Source organism: Lygodium microphyllum, chromosome 13 (genome assembly GCF_053477565.2).
Source record: "Lygodium microphyllum isolate KBCC chromosome 13, Lygodium_microphyllum_v1.1.10, whole genome shotgun sequence".
Classification (NCBI taxonomy): Eukaryota; Viridiplantae; Streptophyta; class Polypodiopsida; order Schizaeales; family Lygodiaceae; genus Lygodium; species Lygodium microphyllum.
In genome coordinates this window covers 56,703,464-56,725,084 of record NC_141147.1, presented here as the reverse complement: position 1 = coordinate 56,725,084, position 21,621 = coordinate 56,703,464, and positions in this window count along the sequence as shown.

Below are 21,621 nucleotides of genomic sequence, written 5' to 3'. Positions count from 1 at the left end.
CCCTTCATGTGGGAAATAAACTTTCCCATGTCTTGTCCTTGCTTGTATTCCAAGATGAAGAACTCTATTTTGAGAAAGATTTTGGAATTCTTCCCTCCTTGCATCATACAATTTCTCGAGCTCGTCCAACTTCTCTTTAGTAGTTGCAAGTTGGTTGATATGGTGAATTAAGGATTCTTCCAGGTGCAACATTATTATGACTTGGGCTCTTTCATCATCTTCAACATCCATAGGGTTGGATGGATCAATGGATTTGGTCCCTTTGATGAAGGGCCGGTAGCCTCTCTCCATCATTTTATGTTTTACTACTAACACTTGCAACGGGTGAAAGTCTCTTCCATCAAACTTGCAAATTTGAGGCTTCACATCAATATAGGCCATGATAGGAAGGTCTTACCAATTGCACAAGGCAATGGAAGTGTCTATTCCTTTGCAAGTTTGGTAGTAAAAGCGGAAGCAATCAAGTTGAAAACAAATGATGTGAACTTATATAAATAAGTTAGATGAAGGAAAGAAAATGGTATGTGTGTTTATATCTAACACATAACCTTACAAAGGTCAAGAAGAATGTTGTCACTTGAGCACTTTAAGGAATATGCTTAAGGTAAAAACTAATCTCCTAAAGTCTGAGATTTAACATAAAACATCTTTCACATACTAATTGGAAACAAGATCATGATTGAGAAATATAGCATCAGTGCTTACAAGCACTCATCTCACACTATATGTTGGATTTTAAAAAAACTTGAACTTAATAATATCTATCAAGTGTGTCCAACCCTGAGATGGAGCTTCTAAATCTGCAATGAGCTCAAGAGAAGGTTAGTTGGTGATTACAATCACTATTAGAGTTAGAATAACAATTGGGTTTAAGAAAACCCTAAAGCTTGCAATGAAGCTTTCATGGATGCCACGACCCATAGTTAGGGTTTGGCTTAGTGTGAGTAGTAGGGATGGAATTTCCAGAAACCCTTTGAGGTGGAGATAGCCCACTTCAGGGGATACAAACGCCCCATGAAGGCTTAAGGGATTGTACAAGCCTTGTGTTGCTCGCGTTGTAGCTTGAATGTTCACACTATCTGAAAGTATGCCAGATTTGTGTTTTCAGCAATGCTGGCCTCCTAGCTACCCAACATTGGACTTTGAAGCTTCAAAATGTTGTGCCCTTAGCTAGGGAATAGATATTTAGAAGATGTCTTGAGCTGAAACGCTTTCTTTTGCTCTCCCCAAGTCCTCCAACATAGGTGGGTATGGCAAACAGGTATGGACGTGAAGATGTAAGATGAAGAAATGACATACTCATGTGTGCTTAGTGTGAAATGGAGTTGAAGGAAGCTTATTGGTGGATTTGATACTATGTTGGGAGTTAGAGTGAGAGGCAAGAGATGTGTGCACAAGAGGGAGAGAGAGCTCAAGTACAAGAAGGAAATCTTGCTTAGTAAGTTACTCACAAGCACAACCGGTACACTCTCTCTCTTTTGAGAGTGACCTTTAGGCTATTTATATAGCCTCATTGTGGGCTAGTGTTAGGGTTTTCCCTCCCCTCCAATTCATTCACACCTCACCTTCCCTCATGTACCCTTGCTTCTTACACAAGATTCCCATGCTGTAGTTCTAACACAACACCTTTATCCATTCACATCCCTCTCACTTTAATGGATCCTACTTTATGGGTTCATCCTCTCCACACCTACCATTAAATGAAGAAAGAGCTTGATGTGAAAAAGCTATGGAGTTAGGGTTTTTGACAGTCAGCAGACCGATTGGTTTATTCATCTACCACCCGCTTTATGGATCCACCCACCACCCATAAGTTTAAGGATGCACCTATTATCCACTATATGGTTGCACCTACCATCCACTTTATGGATTCACCTTTCTCTTACCTACCATGTTGACCTCTTTATGAGGTTATTTTGTACATAAGTACCACATAGTTGTTGAGCATGTTGTGAAGTTATCATATACCTTCTAGAGTCATCGTCCTCTTTTTAGCATCTATCTAGATTACCATCAAAGCTCATAGGAGCATATGGGTAGATAGAGGCTTCAACCATAATTTGTATTAGTTTGGTAAAAGAGAAAAATAATTTTGTTCTCTCTTATAGTTATGCTCATTGTGATCTTCCACTATGCTTTATTTTACTACACCTACTTGGCTGTAGTGCTTCCACCTCAACATTGGTTGGTTGTCCAAGCCTTGCATCATGTGAAATATGTCATACATTCTACTTATGTGTTGGCTATCAAATTTCTTGAAACATTGTCCTGCATATTTCAACTATCTTAATAAGATGCTTTTTTGTTTTTAAAATTGAAAATAGAATCATAGTTGCATATTAACTTCTTAGACTCAAGATCCCATAAGCCATAGCCCATTTCTCCTTACTTCTCATATCCAAGAAAGATACACCTCTTGGAGTTGGGATCAATCTTATTCCACTTTTCCTTAGGTGTATGCATAAATGCTTCACAAGCAATGATACACAAGTGATCATAACTAGGCCTAGTTCCAAAACCGTAACTCCTTTGGAATTTTGCTATCTAATGGCTTTGTAGGAGACCTATTAATTAAGTGCAATGCTAACTTTTTAGCTTGAACCCAAAAACCATTAGTGAGACTAACATTAAAAAGCATACTATGTATCCTTTCTTGAATGATCATGTTTATCTTTTTAACCACAACACTTTGAGTAGGATTTTTAAGAATTATCAAGTCTCTTTAGATACCATGGCTTGCACAAAAGCTTGTAAATGCATTGGAACTTTATTCACTATCATTGTTAGCCCTTAAGCACTTAGGTTTTTTGCCAAATTGATGCTGTGTAAATAACAAAAACTTTTGAAATGCATATATCACATCACTCTTTGTACAAAGAGGCAAGCCCAAACCTTTCTAGTGGCATGATCTATGAAAGTGACCAAAAATGAAGTTCGACCCATAATCTTGTAGGCATAGGCCCATAGAAATTGTTATAAACTAGATCCAAGCACTCTGATCTTGTAGTGGTATCACCTTCTTTGTGAGACAATTTATTTTGTTGACCAAAAAGAAAATTCTCTTAAAAACCAAAAATTAGAAAAGTTGAAACACGAAAGATAATCAAATATCACAAAGCTTTCATGATTAGATTTTCCTTAAACAGTGATGCCATAAAGAAATTGATACCTATTTAGTGATAGCTAGACCATGGTTTCTAACTTGAGAAACATGCAAAGGATACAAAGCACTAGATTTATTCCCTTTGGTAGCAATTAGACCCTTTGAAAATTTTCCATATATTATCTCCAAAGATTACTATACGTAACCATAATCATCAAGCTATCCAGTACTAATCAAACTCTTAGTTGTATAAAACATATTGTACATTTTCAAGACAATATGCTATGAAACTTACTTCTTGACTTGCTTCTCTCATGAGAATTCCCCTTGACATTTGACCTTTTCGTTAGAGTGATAGTGCTAAAGTTCTTTGAACTTGTATTGTTATTTGTATGCATCTCCTTGATGAGAAAATTGCTCTCAGCATCAGCACTTGTGAGACCACTTACATGTTGAAAATTGCTAATGGGCTATTGTGAAATTATCCCAACCCTTAGACAAGGTGATCAACAAGAATATAGCCTTAACTGAATCATGAGAAATGATATTCTATGCTATCAACTGACTAAAAATGTTATTAAACTCATTGAGAGGGTTGGACTTAGAAGTCCCCTCGATATGGAGATCAATGAGTTTTTTCAACCAATAAACCTATGAAGTAACACTTTCTTTCTCATTTAAGTCACATAACTTCTTTCATACACCAAATGCACCACCTTCCATAGTGTTTAACATTAAAATATACAATCTAGAGGATGTCAACATGATGATTGAGAATGTAAGCTCATCCATCTCATCCCAAGCATTTGATTCCATGTTCTTGGCCTTTGTATCCCATAATGTGATTGGCTTGATACACCTCTTTTGAATCAATGTATTATAAATCTCCTCTTTCAATAGGCAAGTTCCTATCATCAAGCTTTTCAATATTGAACAATACATTTTTTGAAGTCAAAGACAAATCCATAGTTACTATAATGTGTGCTAAACAAAAGGAAAACAACCAATGGGATTCACGCATCGACAACCAATCTTTTACAAGATTCTAGCAATCATACATTAATTTATTAGAAGATGAGACCACTAAGGTTGTACTTATCAAAATCACTTTGGTGTGAGCATGTTTGCATTGGGCGTGAAAGTGATTTTACCAAATTAGTTTGTTAGCATTGCACCCATGTTTGTGTTGGGTGGGAAAGGGCTCTTACCAAATTAGTTTGTTAGCATTGCCCATTTGGGCATATGCTACCACAATGATACAATAATAAAGTCATTCTTCTTTGAAAAAATAGCCCTATTTAACTTGAGTTAAGTGGCCTACTTTTAGGAAAGAAGAATGCTAATAACAAAATAGCAATGCTCCTGCACGATTTTGCCCCCTTGTTTTCATTACTTTCATACATAAATTGTGTGTACACATGTGTATGTGTGTGCACACCCACAAATATACACATAACCTTTTTTAATCTTATGCATGCATACACATGTGGCATGTGTGTACACACGTGTATGTGTGTGCATACCCACACTCATACACGTAGCCTTTTTAGCCTTTTTTATCTTATGCATGCATACTTATTCGACATATATGTATTGCTTGTGCAAATGCATACATTTTAACTTTCAAAGTAATAATACATTGATTACATATGTTTTGAAACTCTATGCTAAGGTATCATTTGTTACTTAAAATAGTAATTATGTTCAAAATAAGCAAACGTGTTTACATGTCGCTTCATGTTTGTAGTAAGTACCAAGAATACTTTAGCATGTTAAAGCTCTAGTATTGCTATGTTATATTTTTGCAATTCACTTTTGGTGATGGTGAAATCATTCCCTCATCTTAAGTGAGTCTTTGAAACTTACTTTACTCTTACCATGGCGAAGCACTTGTAATCACACCACTTTGTTAAAACAACATTGAGTAGCTTGAGCCAACCAAGTAAAGATGCACACAAAGTGAGGTTGTAGATTGTGGGCTCAAGTCCTTCCAGGTGTGGGCTACTCGGTCGAAGAGATGTAAACTCCTACTAGCAACTAGTACTTGTACTTGGGCGACGAAGATGAGCATTTTGAGCAAAAGGAACACGACGATAAGTGCGTCACCAGAACTCGACTCGGAATGCAGGATCTATAGACTCCGCGAAGCAAAACCTGTTTGAAATGAGAAAACAGTGTCTATGCGCTGCTGAGGATCGAACACACTACCTGCAGAATCGCAAAGCTATCGCTCTACCACTGAGCTACAAGCTGCCGTACGCAAAAGTGTAAGTTAACAATATTTATCTCCAAAAGCCCAAATGATACACTCGGTGTGCATTTGTCGAATAGCTCAATGTTTGGAGACAGGAGTATGGACAGACAACTCCCCGCCGTTCCTTCTTGTAAGTTCTGATTGAATCTGTGACGTGGAGGAAGAAAAGTAAAGTATGCAAAAGCAACGCAACTCGATTAGTTATTTGGGGTATTGCTTACTCTCACGAGTCACCCTACACACTTTATTCAAACCTCCGGAAACTCTGCTACATTTGGCAAGTCCCAAACGGAAACGGTTAAGATGGTGTAGTTTCCAAGTTATACCATCAAAGCTAATAAATGTCACTCGTGTGTGCGTGTATGTGTGTGTTTGCATGAGTTTACCCTAACCTTTGGAAAGTTGCCAAACCGTTTCTTTTATAATGGGAGAGATTGTATTAAGATTGTGAATAGATAATTACAGCATTCGAGGATGTGCCAAGGCTATTCAAGGATAGCCAACTTTTTTGCAAAACACCTTAAACACCCATTGATTCTTCCTAGTCATAGACTTAAACACCCATTGATTCTTCCTAGTCATAGACAAAATAGTCAGCATTTGTTGCTTGAGATCACCAAGAAGTTTAAGCTACGACAAGGGACTTGGTCTTATAGAAAACAACATTATTTCTCTTAAGCCAAATAAACCTAAGGTTAAGAGTACCAGCAAGACAAATGATCCTCTAGTTGGCATCATCTAGCTACCCTTGGTTAGCAAAAAATGCCGTGGTAAATGCAAAGTGTGCCTTCAAATTGACCTTTTCCAACCATCTCTTTAAGGCTCTCCAAAGGGGAACAACTTGTAGGCAATCCCAAAAAAGATGCCTCTATGTTTCCTTTGCTCTTTCACATAGTGGGTATAATAGAGAAATGGGCATCATCCCAACTAAATGAGATCTCGAGTGGAGTTTCTTCATTGTTAGTCTCCATTTAAACAAATTCAAGCGGTAAGATAGAGTGGCTTTCCAAATATGCTTGAGCCTTCTTTTCCATGTTGCTGATTGTGCCCTAGGACAGTCTCTCTTCCACTTGACCACTAGGGTCATTGACATAGCTGGGTTAGAGCCTTTGAGATATTTGATATTATGACAATCAACTAGTGCCTTTCCTCGAAGGCTCCTAAGATTCTTGAAGAGACAAGGCTCAGGTTGCTAACTAGGGGAGTGGGCCACTCCCCTTTAACATTGAGCATTGCTTCTTCTAAGTACCTGAATTCCATGTCACTAAGTTCATAACCATTGCATATGAGCTCCAATGTCATGAGATTGTAGGCTGGGGCAACTGGGGGATCAACATATACACCATAATAGTTTCCATTCTGCTCTTAGGGGGGAACCAATCAGCCTAGGGTAGCACTTCTTGCCAAGCTCCTAAGCTACCATGTCAGGTGTGTCCAAAGACATGTTGTCCACCAGAGACTCTAGGCCTGCTCCCCCATTGTCCTTAGAGAGAGGTATTTGTAGCCAAACCATTTCTTGCTATGCCTCATTTCAAGTGTTTACCCAATGTCGTAGCATGAAACCCATCCCTTTGGACATAATAACCCATCCTTGGTATGCAAGTTGCTTGCCTTTTCATCATGGAAGCCTTATGGGAAGGGAGGAACAATAGAGTGTTTGCAAGCTTAGACCTTGAGGTCAAGTTGGAGAACACTTTGCTCAAAGTAAAATGGTTTCTTAGCTTATCTAATACTTGGGGGAAATTTTTAAAAAAGGAACTAGGATAGTGCTTAGACTACTTGCCTAGGATTTCTATCTTATAAGTAGTTTTTATTCTTTAATATAGTATAATATATTTTCATGTCTATAATAACCAAAAAGACAATTGCTAATTTGGCAATGATAAGATACTTGACACAAAACAAAAAGGCACTAGAACCTAGGAATTTGAATTTGATCCAAAGTAGGTAACCATATCCATTCTAATGAGAGGGCTACTCACAAATTATGGGTGAATTATGAAGTGGGACACTATGTATGCCTTGATGACTATTGTCAAGGTTGATATAAATGCATCACTCAAACTATTGTTTACCACCTAAAATGCAATGAGAAATTTGGAGTTATCTCCTAGCAATGTTCTTAACCCTATTCTATGGGTGCAAAAAAAGAGGTGCATTGAAAAATCCCAAAATCATGATAGAAGAGAGGTTGCTTCTTCGTTTTTTTAAAGGGTGGGGCAATAGATAGCCCAATTATCTTTGAGTCATTGAACAAAGAAGGAATTTGTTTACAAGGTTGTAAGAGGTGCAAGAAGGTAGTTGAATGGAGAAGAAATATTGTGTCCACAAGGTTGAAATTGAACATTCTAAACCATTGAGAAGAAGGAAATCAAAGTAACTCCTAAAGTTTGATTGAAGGCCACAAAACATCAAGAACCTTTTCTAGTGGTCAATTTTTGAGCTACTTTAAGATACTTTGGATATATTTTCCTTTGCATTTGGGTCTATGAATAATGAAACTTGACCAATACAGATATCTCTAATTTTCTTTAATCTTTATATTTCATTTGTACTATTTATTATTTGGAGATGTGCCTTGATGATTCCCGAATGAAGGAGAAAGCCCCCAAGCCTATGTGGAAAAAGGAGAGGTGGTCTAGTAAGTGACAAATGTTTGCATCCATTCTCTCCCTCTCTCTCTCTCTCTCTCTCTCTCTCTCTCTCTCTCTTCCCCCCTTTAATGTAATATTCTTCCTAAGGGAGATGAGCCCTGAAGTGGAAGCACCGGCATGAGTAAGAGCTATGGTGGAAGAAGAGAGTTCCCCCCCTTTAATGTAATATTCTTCCTAAGGGAGGTGAGCCCTGAAGTGGAAGCACGAGCATGAGTAAGAGCTATGGTGGAGAGAGAGAGAGAGAGAGAGAGAGAGAGAGAGAGAGAGAGAGAGAGAGAGAGAGAGAGAGAGAGAGAGAGAGAGAGAGAGAGAGAGAGAGAGAGAGAGAGAGAGAGAGTCCAAATATGGGAACTCCAAGAGTCACAATGTGTGACCGGCCTTCCCTTTATTCAAATGTCATTGAAAGAAGAAAGAATGAAGTGACACTGATGGGCGCCCGCCACACATGTAGTATATAGGCACGGATACTATCAATGTAGTAATATATGAGCGGCTAAGCAGAGGTGCCTTTACCCCCAACAACCTCCCACTTAAAGGCGAATCTGCCTCAATAAGGAGTGAAAAGAAAAAAAAAAGAAAAAAGAGAGAAAAAAAGGGTAGTACAACATATACATAGATACAACAGGACGAGGAAAGATGTCATCTCATCCAACGCCCATCAAACTCCTAAGGAAGGCAAAGTGCTCTATAGAGAGGCTTTTCATGAGCAAGTCTGCAGGATTCTGGTCACTTGAGATAGTGACAAGGTCAACATACTTGTCCTCAATGACCTCACGAATGAAGTGATACCTCAACCTCGATGTGTTTCATCTTTACAATGAAGACCAGATTCTTCACTAATTAAATAGCACTCATATAATCCGAATGCATCATAGAGATATCATCTGCAATACCAAGGTCAACAACCAAACGACCCAACCAATGTGCTCGTTGCAAGCCTCAATGGCGGCAACATATTCGGCCTCTGTAGTAGAAAGGGTCGTGCATTTCTACACCCTAGACATCCATGAAACAACACCTCCAGCAAAAGTGAACACATTGATATAAGAAGTGGACTTCCTACTATTTGCATGTCCTACGTAGTCAAAGTCAGTATATCCCACAACTCTTGTATCCTGGGTTGCCATAACATATGCACATATTAGCAGTGCCTTTCAGGTACCTCATGATACCCTTCACGACATCCCAATGCTGCTTGCCAGGTGTAGACATATAACGTGCCACAATACCAACTGTAAATGCAATATCTAGACAGGCGGCTATTATAGCATACATAAGACTATGTCCACTGCGGATGCATAGGGAATCTTGGCCATCTTGGACCTTTGCTCATCTATTGGCATGTGATACCTTCACATGAGAAGGCAATGGACAACCAATAGGCTTCACATCTTGGATATGGAAGCGCTCAAGGACTTTATAGATATACTCCTTTTGTGACAGATAGAGTAGTCCCTAAGACCTGTCACGCGTAATGCACGTATCAAGTATATGAGAGGCATCTCCCAGATCTTTCATCTCAAAGCTCTTCTTGAGCTAAGCCTTAAGAGCATCTAGCTTATCATGAGCTTTCCATGTTAAAAGCATGTCATCCACATAGAGTACCAAAATCAGTAATGAGCCATCACGGGCTTTCTCCGCATACAAGCATGGATCCATAATTTTACGGCTGTAGCCCTATGATTGCATTAAATTTATGGTACCATTCCCTAGGTTCCTGCTTTAAGCCATAAGACTCTTTCTCAATCTGCACACTAGGTGTTCATTGCCAAGCTATGCAAAGCCCTTAGGCTACTCCATTTTTATATCTCATCATGCAAGTCTCCATGTAAGAAATCCATCTTGACATCCAACGGATGTAAGTTGAAGTCAAGTTGTGCAACCAAAGCTAAGACTAAGCGTAGGGTGTTCATCTTAAGCACAGGAGAGAAGACCTCATCAAAGTCAACAGTGTGCTCTTGCTTGAAACCCTTTGCTACTAATTTGGCCATATATGCTGACCTAGGGTGTCCAGGGGTACTTTTTGACTTGTACACCCACTTGCAAGGCAAAGACCTCTTGCCACTAGGCAAGGAAACCAAATCCCACATATGATTCTTATGTAATGAGTCAATCTCAGACTGCATAGCCCTCTCCTAGGAGTGAGTGTCACCCCTACACATAGCCTCATCATAGGTGAGAGGCTCTCTTGCATGTGTAACCAAGACATAATTTATGGAGGGCTCATAACTCATCTATCTCTAGGAGAATGCCTTAATGCAGGATGTGCTGCCTATTCAACATCCTATCTAACATCTTGGCCATGAGTATCGACTGCTGGTGCAAGCTGTCTAGTTGGCTGTGTGGGAGCAGGGGGTTCCTCTTGAAAGATAGCCCTATGTATCTCAATAACCTTCTCAGCTGCATAGTAATTTTGTCCTCATGGAACAAAACACCATGGTTATTGCATATCACTTTCCGCACCTCTAGATCCCAAAGACAATATCCCATCTCAGTTGCATCACCATAGCCAATGAAAATGCATTTCACACTTTTAGGATCTAGCTTATTGCATTTGTCCTTGGGCACATGGCAAAAGGCCTCACATCCAAAGACACACAAATGAGCATATGAGGGAGACTTTTCTCTCCATACCTCCTCTACAATTTGGAAGTCAATGCCACTCCAAGGTAACCTATTAATGATATGTACTACAATAGTAACTACCTCAATCCAAAAATGTTATGGTAAGCTAGCCTGGCTAAGCATGCTACAGACCCTCTCCTGGATAGTCCTATTCATGAGCTCAGCCATACCATTCTAGGGAGGAGTGTAAGGGGCAGTCAACTGGTGCTTAATACCTCACTCAACAGAACTGCTCAAAAGCACATGAGACACTCATGCCCATTATCTATCTGTAAGCATATTAACCTATGCCTAGACTAGTTCTCTGCTAGAGCAAGCTAACGCTGAAAGACTTCCAAGACATCAAAGTTTTTCTTTATGAGATAAGCCCAAACGTTATGTGAATAATCATCAACAAATGTAACAAAGTACTTCACACCCCCTAATGACTGGCCGGGCATGGGTCCACATACATCTGAATGCACAAGATCCAAAGACTCACCCATGTGTGGAATACTAAACTTTTTATGTGAATTCCTAGTTTGCCTACCATATAAACAATGATCACACGAGTCAAAATGCGAGTAGCCAAAAGGCGGAGGATACTACAAAGCACTAAGCATTTTCATTGCCTTAAGTGACATATGCCCAAGATGAGCATGCCAGAGAGATACATGTGGGATTGAACCCATCGACAAAACATGGTCAATAGTACCAGATACAACCAAGGGGTAGAGGCTTCCAGACTTAGCACCTCTTGCAAGAACAAGCATGCCATAAGTTATCTTCTATGAATAATCACGAAAGCATATGTGATAACCTATATCATCAAGTTGCCCATCATACATAAGGATTTAAGTCAGGGCAAGTATATAATGTACATTATGTAGAACAAAAGTGCTACCAAAGGAAAACTGTAGAGTGGCATCACCAATGCCAACAATAGCAAGAGATTTATCATCACCTAAGCGCACAAAACTAGATACATTGTGATAGGAATGAAACCCCTCATCGTAGGGGGTCACATGAAAAGATGCACCCTCATCCAAGAGCCAAGCTAGGTGTATGCCGAATTGACAAGACCTCAGTGAGTAAGCCAAGCTAGGTGTAAAGAACTCAGTGAGTAAGCCACTAGAAGGATACAACCCCTAGTATAAATAACTCAGTGAGTAAGCCAACCTAGGTTTATGCCGAATTGACAAGACCTGACAATGTATGCTCAAAGAGAAGATGGATCAAATCAGCCCAAAAGCATCCAATGTAAAGAAGTATCTATCAAGAGCATAGACATGTAAGAGATCCTAGTCACATATACTCAAGAAGCTCAACTACATAACCCACAAGCTCTTTGCAATATCCAAAGATAGCATGAAGCTCCCATTGGTAGATAGATCAATGTCAATCAAGGAACCAAGCTCAAAGATAGTATGTGAATATATAAGACATCATGTAGCCAAGACCGTATATCAATGGAGCATCTAGAGCAAGGGATCGTTCAAGCATCACCTATAGCATCCAGTACATCATGTAACAATCAATGTCAAATCTCTAACAACGCAAATAAGCATCCAAGAGATCCAAAGTATGCAAATGAAATCCCAACTAAAGCTCCAAGTGACGAACAAACAGACACAATGTAAGGAGCATAGATTTCTGACACATGCTTCAAAGCATATACCAAAGGGTCAAGCATAGACCATAGGCATAAGAACTATCACAAACATGCCAATGTAGACTAATGTCAATTAAATGCCAACCAAGATGGAGCTCCATCGAAGCTCAAAAGGCATTCCAGAGCAATACAAGACATGTGCCAACCTCTGTATACATCCGTGTAGTCATATGAATCACACGAAAAGCACTTGTGAGACCAATAGGCAAAAGCATAAAGTGACCAAATAAGCTTTAGGGTATTGGTGTATCATAGCAGTAAAATCACTACTAAACCGAGATAAAATAGGGCCATAATTAGCTCTAAATCATTCCCATAACATATGCATATCATTCCCTGACATTTCGGCATCAATCGAGTACCAAATGGCATCAACAACTAGTGCCAACCAAGCATAAACATAAAATGCTAATATAACATTGCATGTGGACTATTATAACAATCCTCAAATTTATGTATATCAGTCCAAACCCAATGCCAATGATCAAAGCCTTCAATGCCAAGCTCTAGTAGGTTTGTATGCATTAGATGAATCCGTTTCAAGTGCCCAAGGCCTGAGAGAGATGCTCTGGACCAGAGGGAAGTTGAAATGTGGCCTGTGAGTAGCCACACTGATGGAATCTTCAGTCGTAGAGGGGTTGGGGAGCTGCAACAAGGCTTTGGCTAGGTGTGGAAGCCCCTAAGGACTTAGGGAAGCTTTGTCTTGAAGGGTAAATGCAATAGGAAGGTGTATGCTTCACAAGAAGCAAAGAGGCATGGCTTCCATGTTGTTCATACCTTGTGAACTGAAGTAAAGAAATAAAAGAGAGCTCCAATACCTTCAAATGAATGCCTTGAGGGTGCCCAAGAATCCCCAATGCAAGCTCGAGAAGGATGAGACCGGGGACCAAAAGCTTGAAGGTGCGGCTATGGGGCTACCAAGAGGGAAGACACCCAAGCTATAGGTATTTGAATGAATGTTGAATGTGTGCCCAACCAAGATTAAGAGCTCGATAAAGAAGGCCCTGATGCCAGTTGAAGGGCGGTGAGCTTTGAAATGGAAGCACGAGAGAGAGAGAGAGAGAGAGAGAGAGAGAGAGAGAGAGAGAGAGAGAGAGAGAGAGAGAGTCCAAATGTGGAAACTCCAATAGTCACAATGTGTGACTGGCCTTCCCTTTATTCAAATGTCACTAAAAGAATAAAGAATGAAGTGACGATGATGGGCATCTGTTGCCTGCAATGTGTAGGTGCAGGTATTGTTAGTGTAGTAATACATTGGTGGCTAGGTAGAGGCACCTTTACCCCCAACAACGTGCACACATGTGAGTAGAAGGGTCCATAAGTTGAGGTAGCAATGCTTTTCACTACTGACATAGACCAAACGATATAATAACCCCTATAGAAGGAAGAGAAAAACAAGCTCACAATTAGCCCAAAGTAGACAGGTGATGGGAAGCTACAAGAATGGTGATGCTACAACTCGACATCACGGTAGGTACAACGCCAACTATAGCCTATGAGGACAAAGTCAAGGCTAGTAGAGGGGCAGGCGCTAGCCACTCCATACTCAAGTGCAAAGAAGGTTGGTGTTGGATTGAATAGCTCTACTAGTGTTGTCAACCTTGGTTGCACCCAAGGATAGGTAGGTGGGTCAATACATCAGGCTGCATTTGAGGTAGTTACAAGGTGGGAAAGGCATGTGAGAAAGTGGTGCCACAATGTTTTTGTCTGATATGAAATTGATGATATTTTTCATGATTTCAGCTCTAAACATAAGAAGGTCATCATTTGTATAATTTGTTAGGGGATCATCTTGTATAAAATCATACAAAATGAGGGTAAGTATTAAGTATTTAATACTTATGCTTGGTCAATTTAAGAAAAATTAAGCTTACATTATTTATTTTAGCCCGAGTAGATGGTCCAAGAGCAATTTGACATTATACTAAACTCTCCAACCACAACTGGTAGCCGTCACCCTACTTTGGTACTTTGCAATTGATAATTCTAGTGTTTTTTAACATGTTATAGTCTTGTATATTGATAAGATTTCCAATAGATCTATTTTGGTAAAGAAAAAAAATCTCTCTCTCTCTCTCTCTCTCTCTCTCTCTCTCTCTCTCTCTCTCTCTCTCTCTCATACTATGTACATACCATCTTCATTGTGATCAAAGCTCTTTCTATCCTAAGATGTGACCCTCAATTTAGTTCTATTTTCTCCTCTTTAAGATATTTGACAGGGCTACCACAATGCAAGGACGGGGCTCCATGGGCCCCCAACCTTATGTGGGTCCTTGACCTACACAATGTGAGAGGGAACCTTTCAAAATCTCCTAACCGCCCCCCCCCCCCCCCCCCCCCCCCCCCAATGCATTGTGTAGGTATTGGATCTATACAACATGATTGGAGGGGGGGAGGGGTGGGGGCTCTGAGATTGGTTGGAGTCTTGCCCTTGCATTGTATTGGCCCAATACACCCTCTCCTCATGTTATGTCAGTCTAGGACCTACACAATGTGAGGGAGGCCTTCCAAAATTCTCAAGGGATCCTCTTGCATTGTGTAGATCTAGGATCCGCACAACGTGAGAGGGGACCCTCCAAAATTCTCTCCCTTTCCTTACGCGGGTCTTGGATTTGCACAATGGATCCACAACTTGCACAACATGAGGGGGGGCCTTTCCAGAAATCTTGAGGGACCCTCTTGCAATGTGCAAGTCTAGGACCCACATAACATAAGAGGGGATACTAAAAATTTCTTGAGGGTCCTCCCTCATATTCTGCTCACCCCCTCGCTATGGAGTCAAAGGGGCCCAAGCATTCTAGATCTCGATACATGTATGCTTGCATATGGATTCTACTGAGGTGTAGGGTATGGAGGAGGCTCAAGATCTAAGGAGTGAAGGAACTCCTAAGATATGCATTAAGATTTCCTTTTCCAAGTGGGATAAGAGCACCTACAACCACAAGTATCCTAGGTATTTCCTATCACTATCTTTGTGTAGGAATGGGTGAGGGCTTCATGAAGCTACCTTGAGGAACAAGAGGTCACTTTCTCATAGCACACATCTGTTGAGTTCTAGAAAGCATGAAGAAGGCAAACTTCCAATGCCTTGAACACAATCAAAGGTGTCATGTTGGGAAGTATTTTCACAAGATGGTTTGGTTTTTGTATGTATTGCTAAGGGATGAAGGAAAAGAGCACGTCCAGGACATTGAAGATACACAAGAGGCTATTGAATCTAACACCAATGTGATGCAAGAGGTCTCCTTGCCATTAGATATAGCTAGTGTGAGAGAGGAAAGTACTTCGCTAGATGTTTATGCTTTGAGAAGGGAGAACACAAAGGTGGATTTGACTGATGGGCAAGCAATATAGGTGGATGAATGTGAAGCTCCTATAACTATGTTCCCTACCTTCCCTATTGGGGAAAAAGAAAATATGTTCTCCTAATTATTATTTGAGCCTTTTTTGACATCAAGGAGGACTATTTCCTAGCCATTGTAGCATAGAATCTTGAAGAAGATTCTGACTTTGTTGACTCAAATTGTGAGGAGTATTTGCTCTTGGATTTAAATGTCAAGGATATAGAATACTACACTATAGTAAGACTTTGATCATGATTTACAAGAACATACTATGATATGAGTCAATGCTTTCTTTGGAGGAACAATTTGAAGTAATACAAAACATATTGAATATATCTCACTTAGAGAGATCAAACAGGGACTTTGTTCCTAAGTCTTTGTAGATTAGTCAATCAAGCATTTAAATATGGAGTGAGGAGTTGATGGTTTCAGATGAAATTCAAAAGGGATGTTTGGATCATTACCTCCAAGTTGTAAATTTTATTTATTGTATTAATTATAGACCATCACCTCCCCTATTGCTCCATAGTACCTATCTTTAACATGAAATGAAGCTCCTAGTGTAATACTTCCACACAATTAAAAGCTAGTTGGTTAGTTCAAAAGTTAGTTAGTCAATTAATAAGTTAGTAAGGTTACTAACTAAAGATTAACTAAAGTAAAAACTAACTAACATTAATAAATAACTAAAATTAAAATAATAATAATAAATAAATAAAATCGAGGATTATAACCCGATATTTTTTTCGAATTAATAAGGACTGTAGCCACCCATCACACAAGTTACCAAGTGAATGAGAGTTATGATCCATATTAGTCATTAGTGTCAATGTGTATAGTATGGATGGTCCAAAAATATTAGATTTTTGGACAAGACTAGCATATTTTAGATATTATTTATTGTAAATATCCTAAAAAGATATGAAATTTTCTAGAACAAGATATCATGTAAAAAAAGTAAGTGAATTTTTTCAACCAATTTTGGAGATTTAATACAAAAAAAGGATTCGCGAAATTGCATGCGTCGTGATCACAGTTTACAAGTAGGAAACAACACTTCGAATAGGGAGAAGAGTGAGTGATTTGGAAGATTTCTAACCAAGTGTCTTGAGGTTTTACCCCCAAGCCAATAGAACTATCAAAATTGTGATTTGAGCATTAGATTGCATCCTAGAAGTTTCAAATCGCTGATTTTACCAAGATCCCCCCATAAAGAGCTATTTTTCTCAGCCACAACCCATCTTCTCTTGTTTAGCTATAAATATGAGGCATGGGAAGCAGTTTAGAGAGGCACAAGGAGACCCCGAGAGGCTACGAGAGAGAGATAGAGAGAGGGAGGTAGAAGGATACCCCTCCAAGAGGTTGCAAGAAGGAGCTTGAGAGAGAGAGAGAGAGAGAGAGAGAGAGAGAGAGAGAGAGAGAGAGAGAGAGAGAGAGAGAGAGAGAGAGAGAGAGAGAGAGAGAGAGAGAGAGAGAGAGAGAGAGAGAGAGAGAGAGGAGTTACCTCGAGAGGCTGCGAGGGAGAGAGTTAGCTCAATTCCCCCTATCTCAGTCTTTGACTATTTCTCTTACACTCTCCCATCTCAAATTCATTCTTCCTTCTTTATCTTTCGAATCCACTTGCGAAAGATGGCTCCAAAGCAACGAGGTGGAAGGACCATGGGAACCACTGCAACCGGTCAAGGAATGGGTATTGCCAGAGATACAAGAGTGCCTGAGGTTGCCGGAGTTGCCACTACCAATGGAACATCTGGTATGGCAAATGTGAGCGTGGGCAAAGACAAAATTCCCAATGTTGTCGTGCCGAACTAGGTTATTCATTACTAGGTTACTATTTCGCCACATAAAATAATAAGGTTTATGTTGAATTTCTTTTATAAAAAAAGCTCTACTTCTCTCTTTGTGTAGGTCAATGTAAATTTCTTCATTGAGTACATCATTGATGCTAGAGCAGTTAGACTCGAGTTTTTTGCCATGGTCTCATAAATCTTTTCATCATAGATGCCCTTGATGAAGGATTTTGTCAGGGCCATGGTAGTGGCTCTCTCTACAAATTGGGATACACTTAAAGAAACTCCTTCTCTTTTGAGACATAGACTCACATGATCTTCTCTTCTTGCTATTCAATATTCATTAATTGAATGATGTGATTATTACTATAACTAGCCTCTGCAAAGTTTTTAATAAAGAGCTCTTTGAGCAGTATGAATGAGGGTTTCTTAGTGGCATCAACACTAATGAACCAGGTGTACCCCTTTTCTCCTAGGCACGATTTGAATGCTTATGCTTTCTTAACATCACTCGTTAGGTTTTTCACTTTGTACAATTTCTCAAACTATTAAATGAGGGTATAGGGGTTTTCCCTAGCCGAATAATTATCCACCAATTACCTAGCCATTAGCAATATTTTCACTATTGGCATATTCCCTATTTTGATTAAGAGTGTTGAGCAATGTGAGTACCTATCTGCAACATGTCTATGTAATTAGTTAGGCATCACTACATGAGATTTGATAATGAATCTTGTGAGGATCTTGTAGCTCCAACATTGAATGGCATTCGTCATATGCTCTTAATTTCTAGTTGCAATATTTTTTCTAGTATCATTGTTGATGTCCAATAATCAATTGAGGGTATTTGTCGCTTTCCCCTGAAGCTCTATGAGTTTCTATTCCATAGCCTCAAGGGTCATCCTTGAGACATCAAAGTCAGCAACATGCTAGAAAGTGTCAATGGTATCCTAGAAGTCATCTGAGGCTACTCAAGAATCTTTGGTTGTTTCCATCATGCTAGGTATGGTACCTGTAGTCTCTAGATTGACTAGTTGATTAACCTTATTAATAATATCATGGATAGGGGTGTTTTTGATATCAAAAGGTCTACTAGGACTAGGGTTTCTACTTGTTGTCTGCAAGCACATGACAAGATCCTTAGTTGAGCCAGGCTGGTCTTGAGTTTATTTAACCATGGGATAGAAATGAGGAGAATGCCCACCCATGCCTAGATGATTAATTTTCCACTCCTCTTGATGCATTTGATTTTGAGCACATGACATTGTTGGATCTTTAAAGGCCTTGAAGGTGCCACTCACATAGGAGGCCAACAAACTAGAGGAGATGTAGCCTCTATCTACTCTAGCTTACTCCTTTACTTATTCGACCACCTGAAGAATCTCTCACAATCGTCTCTACCATGTTGTGTTTAGCCTTATCTTAATCAAAGCATCCCTTTCTTTATCTACAACTACATGCACTTTTCTAAGAAACATGTTCTTAATACTTTCTATTGTATTTTTATCATTGATTACGATAATAGGATAGTTAAAGGTTTTTAGAGATTTCCAAATACTAAATCTACTTGAGTGAGGGAAATAAGCTTTTAGTTCTTTGCTAGAAGCCACCAATCTTCTAATCATACCCCAAGACATGTATCATATGCCTTGCAGTAGGAATATATGATGAATATTTCAAGACAACTGTATTAAGGATAGGTGGTTGTCCCCCACTTGGGATCACACTTTTTGGTACCTAGGTTAGTGTACACCACTTCCATGCTAGATAATCCTTGAGTGTTTAAGAGAATGCAATTACCCCAAAGTTGCATGCTTAATTTCCATCCCCTATCCAATTTGAGCTATGCTCAAACCCTAGGCTCACATTCCCTAACCCATTTTTGTGAAACCTAGGCTAGGGACCTTTGCTTCTAAGGCCATACATATTTTCTCACATAAGCCACAAGCTCATGTAGTCCAAGGTGCAAATACACATGCATTATTAAAAACATACACACACGCAAGTCATGGTTAGTAATGCTAAGGGCTAGAGCCTCACGATATGCTTTGCATCTTGAACCACCTCAAGATCACCACTTAAATCATTCAAACTTGATAAAACTAGATGCATATCTAGAAGAATTCAAATTTTCAATTACAAATCTTGTTCACATTTTATTTATAAGAGAGAAAATATTTAATCTAAGTTTTCTTTGATAAAATTTTCAATGGTGTAAAATGATTGTTGCTCTCTTGTATTACAACATATCCTTCATATCCATGAGCCTTACTTTGTGGAGGAGCAAGGCGCTCTAGCAACTTATAGTGGCCAATGCATGGAGGAATCTCACTATAAGCATGTACAAGTTTTTTTAAAAGCACATGACATGGAGGAGGAGTTACAAAAAACAATGCTCTTGAGGAGCTATTCAATTGGTTTTTATGATGACAACTTCAAATAATGAATACTAAAGATGATAATGAAACTTGAGAATTCATAGTATTTTTTAAGATAGAAAAGTACAAAGCTAGCTCTAAAGAGCTTTTATATCTTCCTCATAAGGTATCTTTCCTCTATAATGCTAAAATGTTCTTCTCTTGTAGCCAACTATGGATTTTATATCAGTTCGATTTGCTTCCAAAGCATAAGACGAGAAAGCAACAGATTTTGACATAAGCTTGCATTTCCTAGAATGAGCAGAACAAAACACATCTGTTGTACAAAACCTATCAAGAGAATGAGCTCCATACTTCCTTGTGAACAGTGACTTCTCTGAAGGTGAGGACCCAATAGGTATATGAACATATTCCTTTATATCATTTTCAACCACAAGAAATACTAGACTTTCAAACTTAACAATGTTCTCCACACAATTTTTTTTTCAAGAGTTCACCACATGGTCAATATCCCAATCAAGGTTAAAAATATTCTTTGCAATTGCATACTCCATGCCATTTTGAAGAAGAAAGTCTAGGATCCTTTCTGATGGAGAAACCTCTGTGATTTGAGACAATCCAAGAACCGTCAATGGTGACTTACCTTTGCTTGAGATTTCATAGACATTCCTTGCTGCTAAGAAAGGAGAAGAAGGTGAGGGAATTTTAGGAGCAAAGGCAACAAAAACTGAACCCCTTGATCCCAAAGACAACTTTGTTTTTTCCTCTTTGGTGTGTCCACATTTGGGGAGCCTTGAAAATCTTTTAAATCAGATATCGGAGGGTCCAAGATACTGCATGAAAAGAGGAATCCGACCACACCAAAAATGCATCCTTACTTTGTATCATGCAATGCCAATACGAGTGAAAACAAACTTGTGAGCCTAACAAATGGCTCTCCTCGCTTCATGTAATCTTCCAAATAACAAGTAAAGAAAAAGGCACAAAAATGAGAAGGAAGACTCGAAATAGCTCTAAAATTTTAGAACAATCACGGTGCAAGATCAAGTAAAAAAGCATACGAAGAGCTTGCCACAAGTATTTATACACCATTAGGACGCCTTGCCATGTGGACAACCTTGAAAACCCTAGCTAATGATATAATGCCACATGTCATGGGTCACACCAATTATATAAGATCGGCCCTAGCTTACGTGACTCATTTTAGTCATCACACAATGGTGCAAGAGTCATTTTCAAGTTCCTCCTTATTCCAACATATAATTAACATTCCACTTTTGGTTTCACTTTTGATCCTTGCCTCAAAGCTTCCTCCACGATATGATGTGATAGAGAGTCCTCCATCGAATGCATTGATCTTCCTCATGCCATATCTCAAACATTATCCCGTGCCTCACCAATGTCTACATGATACCATGTGATTCAAGGTTTTGAAAGAGGAGTATTGCTACCTTTCACATCATATCAAATACTTCTCACTCGTCCTCCATGATACGACAAAATTCTACCTCCTACATAGAGACCAAGTGCTGTCTCTCGCGCCATATCAACCAGCATCCTCCACAATACGACACAATTCCACCTCAAGGTAGAGACCCATTGCTGCTCTTCATAGCAGCATATGGACTCCCATGTATGATACAATGTGATTCCACCTCAGCACATAGGTGCACTGCAACTCATCATAGAGTATCGGTTCCTGTCTACAATACAATGCGATTCCACCTCAGTGCAAGGACGGACTACTACTCTTCGTGTTATGTATCGGCCTATTGCTTAGACCCTCCTCCATGCTATAGCCCCCTCAATCAAATATTGTTTG